The 14628-nt window shown below is 42.1% G+C and overlaps 1 long non-coding RNA gene across 1 annotated transcript; it reads right to left on the bottom strand.

Annotated features, from left to right (window-relative positions):
• Nucleotides 1-6385: 6385 nt before the first annotated feature.
• LOC146716500 (uncharacterized) lies at nt 6386-7153 on the bottom strand. Its single transcript, XR_014919234.1, has 2 exons — nt 7090-7153; nt 6386-6502 (listed from the first exon to the last, which is right to left on the bottom strand). It is a non-coding gene; the product is annotated as an uncharacterized LOC146716500 (long non-coding RNA).
• Nucleotides 7154-14628: the final 7475 nt, after the last annotated feature.

The raw sequence follows: 14628 nt of genomic DNA, 5'->3' as shown, positions 1-14628 counted from the left end.
ACAAGGACATGTTTTGTTCAGTGTTTTGTTGAAGAAATCAACAAGTACAACTGAGATGTTTGCTGTAGTGGTGTGTTTGTTAAGAAGCATGCCAGCACACTGGTGAACTGACAGTCCCAGAATGCACCCGAGCCAGTGACTCGCCCCAGAACAAATGACATTAATTATCTAGAAAGACAACCGTGATCAAAGACTAAGTAAAAGAGTAGGAAACAAAAGATAAGGAAAGGTACTGTGGGGTAGGAAAGAAAGGCCAGAGCTGTGCAAAATGACCTCCAGCAGGCCACAAATATGCACGTCTGCTCAAACGGTCAGATACTGACTCCATGAGGGTGGTATGAGGGCTCGACGTCCACAGGTGGGGGTTGTGCTTACAGCCCAACACCGTGCAGGATGTTTGGCATTTGCCAGAGAACACCAAGATTGGCAACTTTGCCACTGGCGGCCTGTGCTCTTCACAGATGAAAGCAGGTTCACACTGAGCACGTGTGACAGAGTCTGGAGACGCCGTGGAGAACCTTCTGCTGCCTGAGTTGGCAGATGCTCTAGTCCTGGAGTCTGGGAGGAGATCCATCAAGAGACCATCTGCCACTTCATCAGGAGCATGCCCAGGTGTTGTAGTGAGGTCATACAGGCATGTGGAGGCCACACAGACTACAGAGCCTCATTTTGACGTGTTTGAAGGACATTACATCAAACCAGATGAATGATTCTGTATTGCACTGATCAAGGAACCAACCCAATAGGAGCTAAAGGCATCCTCTTCACATTACTTAACATAGTGAGTTTATACTATGTTTAATGTGCATTTTCTTCATCAGTCTAGAACATAACATGTTAGCGCTCCCTGGTTCTTTTTGGAGACAGATCCTGAGACAGCAGGCAGCTTTGGAGAACTCATGCCAGCTGTGGTCATTAAGGAAAACTTTGATTTAATATTGATTTCATGACAACTATCCTCAGGCACATATTCCTGGATATATACAATGACACGAGTAGACACTAACCCCCAGCAGTCTGGTGCTATGACAGCATAACTAAGGGCTGACCTGAACCAGCCCCAACTATAAGCTCTATAAAGAAGTAAAGTCTTATGCCAACTCTTAAAAGTCTTGACCATGTCCACCTCCAAAACTCATAATGAACTTTGGAGGTGGACAGCTATCAAGCTCCTCACAGAGGAGCAGCTTGACAGCTAACAGCTCCCAATTTACTTTAGTCCAAATACATGAATTCAAATTGAGGTGATAACTATTTATCAACAGTATGAATGTCTGTTCCCGTCCAACAAAGTTGTTACTACATACCATGTTGAGCAAGGCTTCCACTTGACTTTAACTTCTTCTTTTTCCTGAAAAACATGATATAAACAAACAATTAATTCAGAAAGACATGCAGGTTGCATACAAAAAGGAGCCTACAAACATTTGTGTACTGTTGAATGGCTCAATATATTATACAGTTAGTTTACAAAAACATAAGAACCACTACAATGCTTGTACTGCCAGCATCGAGTGCATGTCAGCAAAGCAACACTGCTTACATTGTGGCTCACAAGCTCCACTCCTTTTCATCAAAACCAAAATTTTATCTACATTCTGTTTTTTACACTTTAAATCCCAGTTAGGTTAAATATTACCAGTAGCTTTTCAGATAAAACAGTAATAAAGTCCTAATGGTTTCATAAATCTTCATATTTTTTTTTCATATAAGCATCGGGGACAAGGCTGTCTTGCAACTGTTGAGGTCACTAGTGTGCGCCCTATTTCTTCCAGGATCACTCTTCATTTGTAGGTTTTAGTGGACTCCTACTACTGTGAAGTGGTTTTCATGGGACAGGGGCTTGTATTCCAAGATCTGGGAGATTGTAGAAATGAGCTGTGATGCCCTTCTTGCCATCTTTCCAGAAATATCAGTGATCTGGAAGCTGTTAGGCTGACTTACAGCAGCAGCACTTTCTGCACCTGCAGAAACTCCAGGACACATTTACTAACAGTGTTTGTTGCTGTGTGTGCTGCAGCTGCAGCTTTGAATTTGTTTTGAGAGCTAATATTTTGGCTTTGGTGTCTTGTTATGAAATGTACAAGAGTAAGAGTGTTAGCATGTGTGTCAAAGCTACGTTTGACTGGGAAACTCAAAGCTCAATAACCTGTATCAACAACAATTCACTGCAGCCTGTGTAATATTTGATGCATCATAATTTATTCCAGTCTATCTTGCAAATACATGTTTGCGTTGCAATGTCATGCACAACACACACAACTATTAGAGCCTTAAGATCAAACCTGCGTCATTCTTTTGGTCCACTGCAGTGTAGCAGTCAAACAAGGAGAAGTGAAGTGGCCCCAAATGGCCAGGATAGAGATCAGAGGGTTAATGCGTAAAATGCATAAAAATATTATTGATTACAGGATAATACATTAATGTTAATATCAACAATAAGCTTTTTACTCTGAAGTTACAAGTATAAACAATGCTGTTGCATTTACACTTACATTTTTTACTATAAGTATGGAAACAAGTGAACAGCATTTTATAATAAGTTTAACTGGAATTCTGTACACTGAAAAACAAACAACAGATAAAAAACACAAACAAACAGCCAGTGCCTTCATCTGTCCATTAAATGTCAAACATCGCTTTGACCTGTAGTCTCTGCTCGTCAGCACATGCTTTTAAAAAGAGCTCCATGTCCTCTGCAAACTGAAAAACAAAGAGGAAGAAGTCCCTCTACACAAAAACACTGTGGATGACAGGCCAGGCAAACATCTATTGACCTGTTTGAATGCCTCCTCATCATGTGAGCCTTGAAGTTTTTTTGTAAGAAGACTAAGACCACAGTGAGGACGTTTCATTTTCATGGACTTTCCACAAGCCCCAGTTTCATTTAGCACAGAGGGTGGAGCACATGAATGTTCTACCCAAGATTCAGGAAATGGTTTAGATGCTGGAGACGAGACATGGAGAGGGAGACGAGGCTCCACGGAGAGTTCAGTGGGGAGCAGTCCTGAATGCTGACATGACAATAATTGCCTTGCCATATCCCCACGCTGTATGACTGTCATGTTACAGAAGGGCAGTGAAAGTGCACCGGCACATCATTTTGTCTGTAAGAGAGAAAAAAAGAAAAAACATGTAATTTAAATGTAGTTGTATAGAATGCAGTCAGTTTATCTAACAATCAGATTGTACATATTAACAAAAATATCCAAGCCGTCCTCAATAATGAAAGCAAAATGGTGTGGATCACAAGAGCTGTCAGGAAATGTGGTGAACAGGAAAAATATTTAATGAAAACACTTTTTTCTCTCGCTGATGAATGAACTGAACTGTACAATGTGAAAAATAACTTTTAAGTCAACAAAGACCTGCAGAGGTGCTGAAAAGAAGTGCATATTTATGACTTTAACTATGAGGTATATTTAATACCAACATACCTTTGAAAGGCAAAGCACTTTGAATGTGTCCATTTATATGCTGCTCAATCTTTGCCCTGACAGCAGGGCTGAGAGTGGGGCACAGAGGGCAGTGAAACAGCCAACACGTGGTGCATTCCTGCAATTCTGGCCTGGAGGCAGAACTCCAATTTGATATTTGCATCTAAAACAGAGAGAAAAACAGATAAACACCATATACACATTTAAGTTCAGGTTTTAGCAGAAATAACACGTTACAGTTAGCATGTAAGAGATTTGGGAGAAAATTCTTTACAAAAACATAATTTACAAGAAACTTTTATTTGTGACATACGTATCTATTGACATATAAAAGACAACTGAACAAAGGCTAACTAACATCTTGGCAATAAAGCAGAATAAATAGAGAATATTAGTATTTATACATATATAAAACTCTCTGTGACGACCTTTACAATGTTTTTGCAGGTGGAATGAGAGACATGAATAAAGTGCAATATGCAGTAAATGGAACAATGTGCATTGATGTTACAGATCGTGAAAAGTAGTGAAGTGAATTTGTTCATAACAAGCAAAAATCAAATACGTTTGAAACTGACCACTAAATGCTAACCAGAGGTGTCAAAAGTGCACATTCTTACTAAAGTTTAGATACCTCGGGGGTCTGACCGTTGTTGTAGCGCTAACAAAGTGCCAACGTAATCAGTGTAAGCAAACTAGATGATTCCTACAATTATATAATTAATAACGGCAAATTTAGACATGAAAGACTCTGTAACAACCTTTACGATCCACTTGCAAGGTTTCCACAGTCGATGGCTGTATCCCAATTCAGGGTCTGCAGCCTTAAAGTTCGCAGCCTCAACGGTCCATGAACTCTGAACATCTGAACTCTGAAGCATGAACTCTGTGTCAAAGATTCAAGTTGCAGTTATTTATATTTCCTATCACCTTAAATCTTCACTCAAAGACACTCAAGTATCTGTGACAGTGTGTATATAGATGTATCATATATAAGAGAGAAATATTGTTATTTTAATATGTTGGCATTACTAAATGTGGCTCAGTGCTTACATATATGTGTAAAAAGCAAATGTACGAGCTGTGATAACTGTGTCTGATAGAATGAAGAGTAGACTGATAAATGAAATATTCCTTTATTGGGTGAGAAAATCAGACCATGTCATAACTGCTTTAAGTCATACAGAATAGACATCAGAGCCTTAAACAGGCTGACTTCTGCTAAATGGGTCAAACTGGGCAGAAAGTCTACAAACACATAACATCCTTATAGAATATGATGTAACACTATAGATCAACTTAGCTCAGAATATATAAAGCATATAAACAATCACAGCAATATGATGCAACAAACACAGCAGTGCTACTGATCCAAAATACTCAAAGCTTCATAGAACTGAAACAAACATTTATTTTTAGCTCCATTCTGCTGCTGATACAGACTTTAGGTTTCTGAACATTAAACTTGTTGCTGCCTTTCATAGTGTGTAACTTGAAGGCCCTGAGTACTTTCTCCCACACTGGAAACACTGGGAGGATAACATTATTTGAACATTACCTAATAAGACTGATTCAGGACAGACAGTTATGTTAAACTTTCCTAGCAGTCCTTCACAAACAGGGAACAGTCTGTCTATTCTCTCCATCTGTCAGCTGCTGCTGGCTCTTCCTCCTCCTCTTCCTCACACACTGCTGAGTTTGTCCTGGTGGATCATCAGGGCTGCAAAGCCTCACAGATGATGAGCAGCAGTGGGTCCCTCAGTCTGTCCTCACTCTGGACACTTGCAGTCGTCACACATGGAAATCAAATGTGTGATAAGGTGCAGGATTCAAACACAAGTGTAACTTATAAACACAGGTTCATACTTTTATTCCACAATCAGAGAGAAAGAAACAGAGAGAGAGTGCAGGACCATAGCTGGACTCGCCATCGGGCATACCGGGCATTTGCCCGGTGGGCCGCTGGCGATTTTTTGCTTTTATGGGCCGATCGATTTTTTTTTTCTTTTGGAAGGGTATAAATAATGAAAGGTGTTGGATTGGCCAATTGGTCATGATCGACTCTGGGCTGGACCAATTACAGCCGAGGAGGTCGGATGCACCCGCCCCCTTGTTTAGCAATCTTATAGATGAACTAAAGAAAATGGAGAACAAAAAAAGGAAAGAAGGTGCAGAAAAAATTAGGGCCAAAAAGAAACAAGCCCTTCAGGCAGACGCTGCCAAATGTGCAAAAATAACTGAATTGTTTGGCGGTAGCTGTGGCATAGCTTCCACAGATTTAGCAACATCAGCAAGTGGTGGAGGCCAGCAGGTGGATAAGGGAAAGGGGAGGCAAGAGGAGGAGAGACCCGAGGCCGCCACCGGTCATAGTGGCAGAGGAACTGAACTTCAGGTAAGAAGTTATGACCTGCTGTCTATCTGTGTCAGATATAAACCAAGTTTAGTTGTAGTTTGTTTTCGTTGTGCTGACTTTTTACAGTCGCTTAGAATAACTGGTACTAGCTAGCATGACGGAGTTTATATACTGCTGGGCGGGTGCTATGAAGTTACTGATAGTAAATTTTATTTTATGCTTAAGGTTAGTTTCTCAAACTCCTCAAAATCTTAACAAATTGTGCCAATCCTTACATGTTGCACCAGGCTGATTTATCATCAAAAGTGGAGAGGTCTGTGACAGAGGAGACAGAAGAGCAGCAGAGAGAGATGGAGCAAGAGAGAGAAATAAAAGAGCAGGAGATGGAGATGGAGAGATGACTTTATGTCATCCATGAGGGATGCATTTGACATATGTTTCACATATTATAGCCCAACAAGTTACTTATAGCAATTTAAATACGAGCAATCACTTTTTGGCAGACAATCACTTTTTGGCACAACACCGGCTATTTTTTGTGTTTCTTTTTATCGCTCTGTAGCTGAGTTCAATTGAAAGCCTGCATGCGCTAGTACCTCTTGCCACAAGTTCCCAGAATCCTTTGCGGTTTTTACCCCTGAATGACGTCACATTTTTGGTGGGCCGGTCTCTAGTCAAAATGCCCGGGCCGATTTTTTGTCCCAGTTCAGCCCTGTGCAGGACAGACAGACAGGTGACAGTCTCAGGTGTACACACTGCTACACAACAGCACCAGAGAAGGAGGATTTAGTGTTTGTGTTATTACGAGTGCTAAACAAGAAGAGTTCCAGATGGTGCAGTGGACACATGTGTGACTGCTGTGATTAAAGCATCTTTCTTTCAGCTTAACGAGTGAACCGTCAGCTCGTTCAAACACACGTTAAAGTCCGTTTGGCTCGACACCACCGAACAGAGGCAGCAATATAACATAGCTAACATTAACAGTGCAGTGAATCCTGCTTGTGCCGTGATGTTCAGGACTGCAAACCGAGCAGCATCACTGACTTTCAGCTTGTTGTGTTTGTGGATATATGACTGACTTTAATTATCCACAAAATCATCACATTCTCTGTAGGATTAAGGTCGACTATTGAACAGCGTATATTTTAAAGTAAAGGCTTTAAAACCAAGTAAACGCTGAAAGTACAAACATCACTAATGTCACATAACTTTGCCAACATGTGGCCAACAGGAATGTTTTAATGTTCTTCATTATTAAACATTTGCACATAAATAAGTGACATAATATTCAGTACTTACTTCTGAAAGTTTACTCTTCAGCCGCCCCTCTTCCGCCGTTTTCTTTCGGCAACATTATCCACACCCACCGCCGCGCCGTTCTCTCGGAACTGAAGAAACTTCTTGGATAAAACGTCTTCAAGAAATTTAAAGCAGTTCAGACGCTTTTCTTTCCCAGCTCCTCAGACTGTCCACCCTGTTAGCTTCGTTAAGCAGCCATGAAGAGTAGAAGGCCAAGTATGAGTTTCAAACAATAAACACATTTATTTTTAAACCCTGCAAATAAACAACATTAACATCAAAAGTTTTACATTTCCTAAATGTATCCCACAATCTGAATATAACACCCACTTCCCCACGTTTGATCCGCTGTGTTAAATAGGATTAAGAACAGAATTCAATCATTTGCAAATCCTGTAAACCAGTATTTTAAATAAAGTGAGAAAATGAAACATTTAAAGAAAAATATTAGCCCATTTTGAATTTGATGGCAGCATCCTCTCTCCATAAACTAAAGGCTTTACGATGTTTAGTGCTGGACCATGTTGGTTAATGTGTAAACTCAACAGTTTCCATTTTGATTAACCTGACCAACATCTAACATAGAACACCTTTGAAGTGGACCTCGCAGCCTGTGGATAACTTCAAACACGTCGAGGTCTTCAGAGGCTGAACTTTGACCCAGCATCACAAGGAGCGCCATAAACACTTGTTACGGTTATTAGAAGGAAGCCAGCCTTTAGACATCCCCACAATGACATCGTGACCAAGGGTCTGTTGCATGATTTTTAACATGGCTACAATGTGTCGTCTGCTGAGTCATCGTTTAATACAACAACGTACTGAAAGAGAGCATTCAGCATCTGACTGAGCTGGACTAACCTTCCCTTTCAAAAGTGAAAACTGCAACATAAAACTGGAATACAACCAACTTCTAATGAAATGTAACATTTTATAACATGAACACAGATTCCAGGTGAGCTGTGTCTTCCAGGACTGGATTTACCAGAACAGGTATGAGGATGGTGCCTGACGGGCATGTACGAGCTGGAGTGGATCCCAGCTAACACAGGGTGAGGAGACAGACGACCGTTCACGCTCACACTTATTCACCAGTTAACCTAACCCCACTACCTGAATGTGTGTGAACTGTGGGAGGAAGCCAGAGTCCCCTGAGAGGACCCACACAAACACGGGGAGAACATCCAACCTCCACAGAGACTCTCTCTGCACTAAAAGCACAAAATAAAAATCACACCGTCATGTAATTCAAGAAACTGGTCTTAAAAACAGTTAATCTAATATGTCCACATGGAGCCCGTGTTAAGGTCCGTACTGGGCTTCAGAACATCAAGTGAACAACGTCAGATGGGACCTGAGTGCGTTGTCTCCTGATAGAAAGTGCTGAGGATCAGAAGGACTCAGGGACAACACGATATCTGTCCAGCAGAGGGCGGCATTATTCCAAACGGCTCCATCCTAGAAACATGATGTGGAACAGCTGACCTGTAGATCTGCTCAAGAACAATCGTCACAGTCTGATCACAGTCAGTCCCACGTCTGCCATGTTCTCAGCTTCCTTTAGTACAGGTAGCTTTAATGATCATTTCAAGTGTGGTTGTTTCATGGAAACAGAGAGCAGACTGCAACATCTGTGACAGCCGCCTCTAACACTCTGATGGACGTGTGGACAGCAATGCTGCCTTGAACAGTACCGATGTTTCAGGGCTGATGACGTTTTTGGGAGGGACATCTACATCCTGACATATCAAGGTTACTTTACTTTTACGTAAATTTGCTTTACAGAAAAATAATAGCATTTGTCATCCCTTCACAAACACACACATCGATTTAAACCTGACAGACACATATTTGGAAATTAGACGCGATGAATCAAATCAGAAAAACAGTTATTAGTTATTAAGTTTAGTGACGGCAGCAGGGACAAAGCTGCTTTTATAAGACTTTGTCCTGCATCATTGCATGATAAAACAGACTCAATGGCCCCAAGATATTTATATGACTGCACTTGCTCAGGTTTGTCCGGATTTCAAACTGTTCTAAAAGTCTTTTGATTCAAATCTGGGGCTGTGTTATTGAAAGCAGCAGAGAAATCGATGAACTGAAGTCCTTTACTCTCTACATGTTTGACAATCAGGTGAAGTAGAATCAAAAGCGCGTCCTCCACTCCTCTGTTGGGCTCATGTGCAATCTGCATTGAATCAAGCTGAAGTTCAGTGTCTTCCATAATCACATTTCTGATGATTTGTTCAAAGACTGAGGTGAGGGCAGCAGGCCTGAAGTCGTTTAGAACTTTTGGACGACTAGATTTAGGACCAGGAACCACGACAGCTTCTTTCCCAAGAGAGGGCATGAACGATTTATTCAGAATAACCTAAAATATAGGACTGAGTTCTTGAGCACAAGTGTAGGAGCCATATGAGTTGTTCCTTTTTGTTTTGGATTAAGAGGGTTGGTTTAAATGCACACCTTGTATTGGTGCACGGGTGTGGGGCGTGACTCGTGGGCGTGTTAGGTGATAAATGTGGTTGCACTCACCTGATGAGCAGAAAGGTCGGGTGAGCATGAGGGGAAACCTGTTGACCCCAGCTTGAGTCATTTTGATGCATTTTTGGCTGTAACTTGATGTATGTTTTATGCACTAATTGATGCCATAGGCCGATGTTGTAGTTTGGTGTAGTAATTGGTGTAATTCTTTGTGAGTTGCAGTCATTGTGTTTGTGCAGTCTGTGCATTTGTTTAATAGTTCGATGTGCTGATTTGTATAGTGGACAGTAACATGTGGAATTAAAGGAGCAAATAGTGCAGAAGTGCATCTCATGTGTTTGTTGTTGTCGTCATCAGCGTCCTCATGTTTAGCCTGCTGCGGACATTTGCTGGAGGAGCCACAACAACTTGTCAACAGAAGAGTTTGTAGGTTTTATTGGATTATTTATATATAGTTTGATTGGTGAGAGTTTAAGGTTTGCTGTTGCCTTTTAGAGTAAGCCTGTGGCTTCACACAGCTGTTTCAATCAGGAGTCTTATTCCCCTGTTAGGTTTCAGCAGTTTCACCTGCATTAGGCGTTGTACTGATTTGCTTTCTATTGTGCATCAGGCGGCTGAAGCCATTGGCTTGGGAGTACCGCCGCAGTTTGTGTTTAAGACAGTTTGTCTTCCTCACAGCTGACGGTATGGAGGTACATAAATACCCATCGCCAGTATGTACGGAAGACTAGGCTGGGTTAGCTAGGTTTAACAGGCAGATTAGTGGGGATGTTACTCCTGTTAATTGTGTGTGTCCAAGGTTTATTGAAAGGAACGTCATTAATCTGATGTGTTGGAATGAAGCTCTGTGGCATAGGTGCAGTTCAGCGTTTGGATTTTGTAATGTTTGAGTTATGAGTTATGTGAGTTATGCAAACAACAAAGTTTTTTGCAGCTGTTTACCTAAAAATGCAGCCAAGACGTTTTTAAAATAAACATTTCAAACTATTTACAGAACAATCAGCTGTTCGGCATCAAATCTGATGCCACACAAATTATTTGTGCCACTGCAAAAAATAATTTCTGTCCACTATGAGATAAAGGAGAACAACAGCCTGATACCTGCAGGCCTGACAACAGCAGATGTATCACTCCACATCAGCCACGCCGCTTTGCTAGCTAAAACACATAAGGACGCTGTCATAGCCTGTCAACCATGTTGATTAGCTGCGTATATACGAATGTGAATCGCATCATTGGCTGGACTATGGGATAAGGTGGCATCATTCTAATCGCATACAGGAGCAGCCGGACACTTACTGACTATTAACTACTCGATTTAAATCAAGACGCAACCTCTCGCGCTCTCTCTCTCTCTCACTCACACACACACACACACACACACACACACACACACACACACACACACACACACACACACACTTTCTAACAGCCATCTTCAAGATAAAACAAATCAAGCTCCAATAACTAGTGAAAAATGTAAAAACTCTCCAAGACATCTGGATTAACGTTAAATCCTAATAACTGTGAACTCTTTGCCATAAATGATAAACTGTAAGATTCCTGTTAAATCAGAAATAAGATATTTGGAAATTCATCTCACAAAGGACCAAAAAGTAAATCGGTCGTTGAACGTGGAGAAGAAACTAAAAGAATTCAAGACCAAACTGAACTCTGGGCTTTTGTCACGGTTCTGGGTCATTTTGACCCAGCATTTTCAGTTCTTATATTACTTTGTATTATGGTTTGTATCCCGATGCTTTTGTTTATTGGTATTCCATGTTTCTGTTATTCTTAGTGAGGGATTAGTTCTTAGGTTGTGTCTCGTGTTTAGTATAGGTTCAGTGTCAAGTCTGCGTCTGTTTCTTGTTTCCTGTTTTATTGTGAAGGGTTGTCTCATGTCAGTGGCTGTATCCCAATTCAGGGTCTGCAGCCTTAAAGTACGCATTTCAAGGCCGATTACGTCACAGCGGCGCGCCGAAGGCTGTCCCAATTCAAAGGCTGCTCCAAATGCGGCCGTGAAATGAGTCCTTCATTTCCCTGAATTTTAAGGCTGTGGCAGTGTAGACTTCGTGGCCCAACATATCCCAGAATGCATAGCGCGGCAGTGGGTGTGGATAATTTAGCCGAAAAATGGCATTAAAACGGATCTCCAATGTGCACTGGACGACAGGAGGGGGAAATCCTTGTGAAAGTGGCCAAAAGACACGAAAAAGGTTACGGCAAAAACAACTAATCATCCGTGTGGATACTAACTCACTCGCCTGGCTAGTGCGCTGCAGAGAGGACGTGAGTAACATCAGTTCTTTTAAGTGAAGGATGTTTTTGAAAATACTGAGAAAATGTCAGGAGGCGTTGGACAAATGGACATTTTTGATAATGGCAAAGAGGATTGAACAACATATGTGGTGAGAGATGAACAATATTGTCTGGCTAACAAAATAGAGGATGAGAAGAAAGTTGCTGTGTTCCTGAGTGTCATGGGAGGAAAAACATACAACTTGTTGCGCAGCATCAAACAAAAACTAAATGTGCAAAAGAGACCGAAAGCTGCATGAAGTAACTGAGAAAGACTCAAATGATTCTCAGGAGGATTTGGCATGCCTGGAGCTGTACACAATGCAAGAGAAAGACAATGATGCAATATGGCTCACACCAAAAATACAAGAGGTTGAGTTACAGATGGAACTGGACACTGGGTCTGCCCTCTCACTGATCTTATATGAAGATTACAGAGACAAATTCCCCAATCTGAAACTGAAACACACCTCGGTGAAACTGAAAACATACACAGGTGAAAGAATAACTCCTCTGGGAAAAGTGAAAGTGGAATATGAGAAAAAGAAACGCAACCTGGAACTTTATGTCAATGAGACTGGAACGAGGCCCGAGTGCACATTCTGTGGATGAAAGACTGAAACAGAAACTTAATAACCGTGCCCAGGTGATCAAAGATGGAATCAGCACCCTGAAAAATATTAAAGCACAGATCATACTGGAGGACAATGCAAAACCAAGATTTCACAAGGCACGTCCTGTACCTTATGCTTTATGCCCCAAAGTCGAAGCAGAGCTCCAGCGCTTGGAAGAGCAAGGAATACTCACCAAGGTGGAATGGTCAGATTGGGCTACACCAATAGTGTCAGTAAGCAAGAAAGCAAGTGACAGAGTGCAGATCTGTGGTGATTTTAAGGTTTCAGTGAACCCAGTTCTCCACATAGATCAGTACCCACTTCCGCGGATAGAAGACATATTCACAGCAGTCGCAGGTGGCAAACACTTTTCAAAAACTGACCTTGCCCAGGCTTATCTCCAGTTGGAAGTAGAAGAGACATCCAGGAAATATGTGGTGATAAACACTCACAAAGGCCTATATCAGTACAACAGGCTGGTATTTGGTATCGCCAGTGTCCCAGCAGTATGGCAACGTGACATGGATCAGGTCCTACAAGGCATTCCAGGAACAGTGTTTTCTGGATGACATAATAGTCACTGGTGTTGATGAGGAGACTCATCTGGCTAACCTAACAGCAGTCCTGGCCAGGCTAGAAAAATATGGATTGAGAGCAAACAAAAACAAATGTGAGTTCTTCAAGGATGCCATTGAGTATTGTGGACACAAGATCGACAGACATGGGCTCCACAAAACCGAGGACAAAGTTGAAGCAGTCCTGAAGGCACCAGACACTAAAAATGTGAGTCAGCTACGTTCATTCTTGGGCTTAATTAATTATTACCACAAGTTTCTACCAAACCTTTCAACAGTCCTGCACCCGCTGAACTCTCTGCTGCAACAAAATGTCGAATGGAAATGGACAAAAAACTATGAAGAGGCATTTAATTTAGTTAAGTTAAGCAGCTCATTACATCAGAGGAGGTTCTGACACACTTTGACCCCAATCTACCACTTCGCCTCGCCTGTGATGCCTCACCATATGGCATTGGTGCCGTGCTATCTCACAAAATGCCTGATAGATCCGAACGACTACTTGCCTTTGCCTCAAGGTCCCTAAATGCAGCCGAGCACAACTATACGCAGATAGACAGAGAAACACTCAGTCTAGTGTGGGGAGTGAAGAAGTTTAATCAGTATTTATATGGATGACACTTCACCCTGATCACAGACCACCGACCGCTGGTGTCCATCTTTAACCCTCAGAAAGGTATTCCAACCATGGCTTGCGTACGCTTGCTTGGGCTTTGTTCCTGGGTGCACACACCTACACCATTGAGTTCAAAGGGACAAAGCTACATGGAAATACAGATGGACTTTCACGTCTTCCACACATGCAACCCACCGAAGAAATGACTGATCCAGCTACTGTGTTTCATGTTACACAAATGGAACCCCTACCTGTCACAAGTGCTCAGGTGAAAAGAGAAACGAGCCAAAACACAATCTTGTCAAATGATCTTACTGTGAATGGTTGGTCGTCCTGTAGTGACACTCAGTTCTCTGCGTACTCCACCCACAAAGACCAACTATCCGTTTGCCAAGGATGTGTCATGTGGGGAACTCGTGTCATCCTGCCACCCAAACTACGTACAAAGGTACTGGACTCACTGCACGATGGACATTTGGGTGTTAAGATGAAAGGTCTTGCTAGAAGCTATGTTTGGTGGCCAGGCACTGATTGTGAAATGGAGAATATGGCTAAATCCTGCATTGTTTGCCAGCAGACGCTGCGCCAGCCTCAAACAGCACCTGTACACGCGTGGGAGTGGCCATCCGCTCCATGGCAACGCATTCATATAGACTATGCTGGCCCATTTATGGACCAAATGTTCCAGGTTGTGGTTGATGCCCACTCAAAGTGGCCAGAAATCTTCCCCGTAAAGCAAGCAACAGCTGCTAGCACGATCAATAGTCTTTGGTCACCGTTTGCACGCACAGGTCTGCCACAACAGCTCGTAAGTGACAATGGTCATCAGTTTACTGGAGAGGAGTTCCAGTGTTTCCTTGGGAGTAACGGCATACGACATATCACTTCAGCTCACCATCATCCTGCAACAAAGCTGAACCAGCCAGTCGCACAGAGGGGAAACCGCTAC

Source organism: Copadichromis virginalis, linkage group LG3 (genome assembly GCF_057382275.1).
Source record: "Copadichromis virginalis isolate Kocher_CV1m ecotype Utaka linkage group LG3, C_Virginalis_male_GT1.1, whole genome shotgun sequence".
NCBI lineage: Eukaryota > Metazoa > Chordata > Actinopteri > Cichliformes > Cichlidae > Copadichromis > Copadichromis virginalis.
The sequence above is the reverse complement of the archived record's forward strand: the minus strand, read 5'-3'. Positions and strand labels throughout refer to the sequence as shown.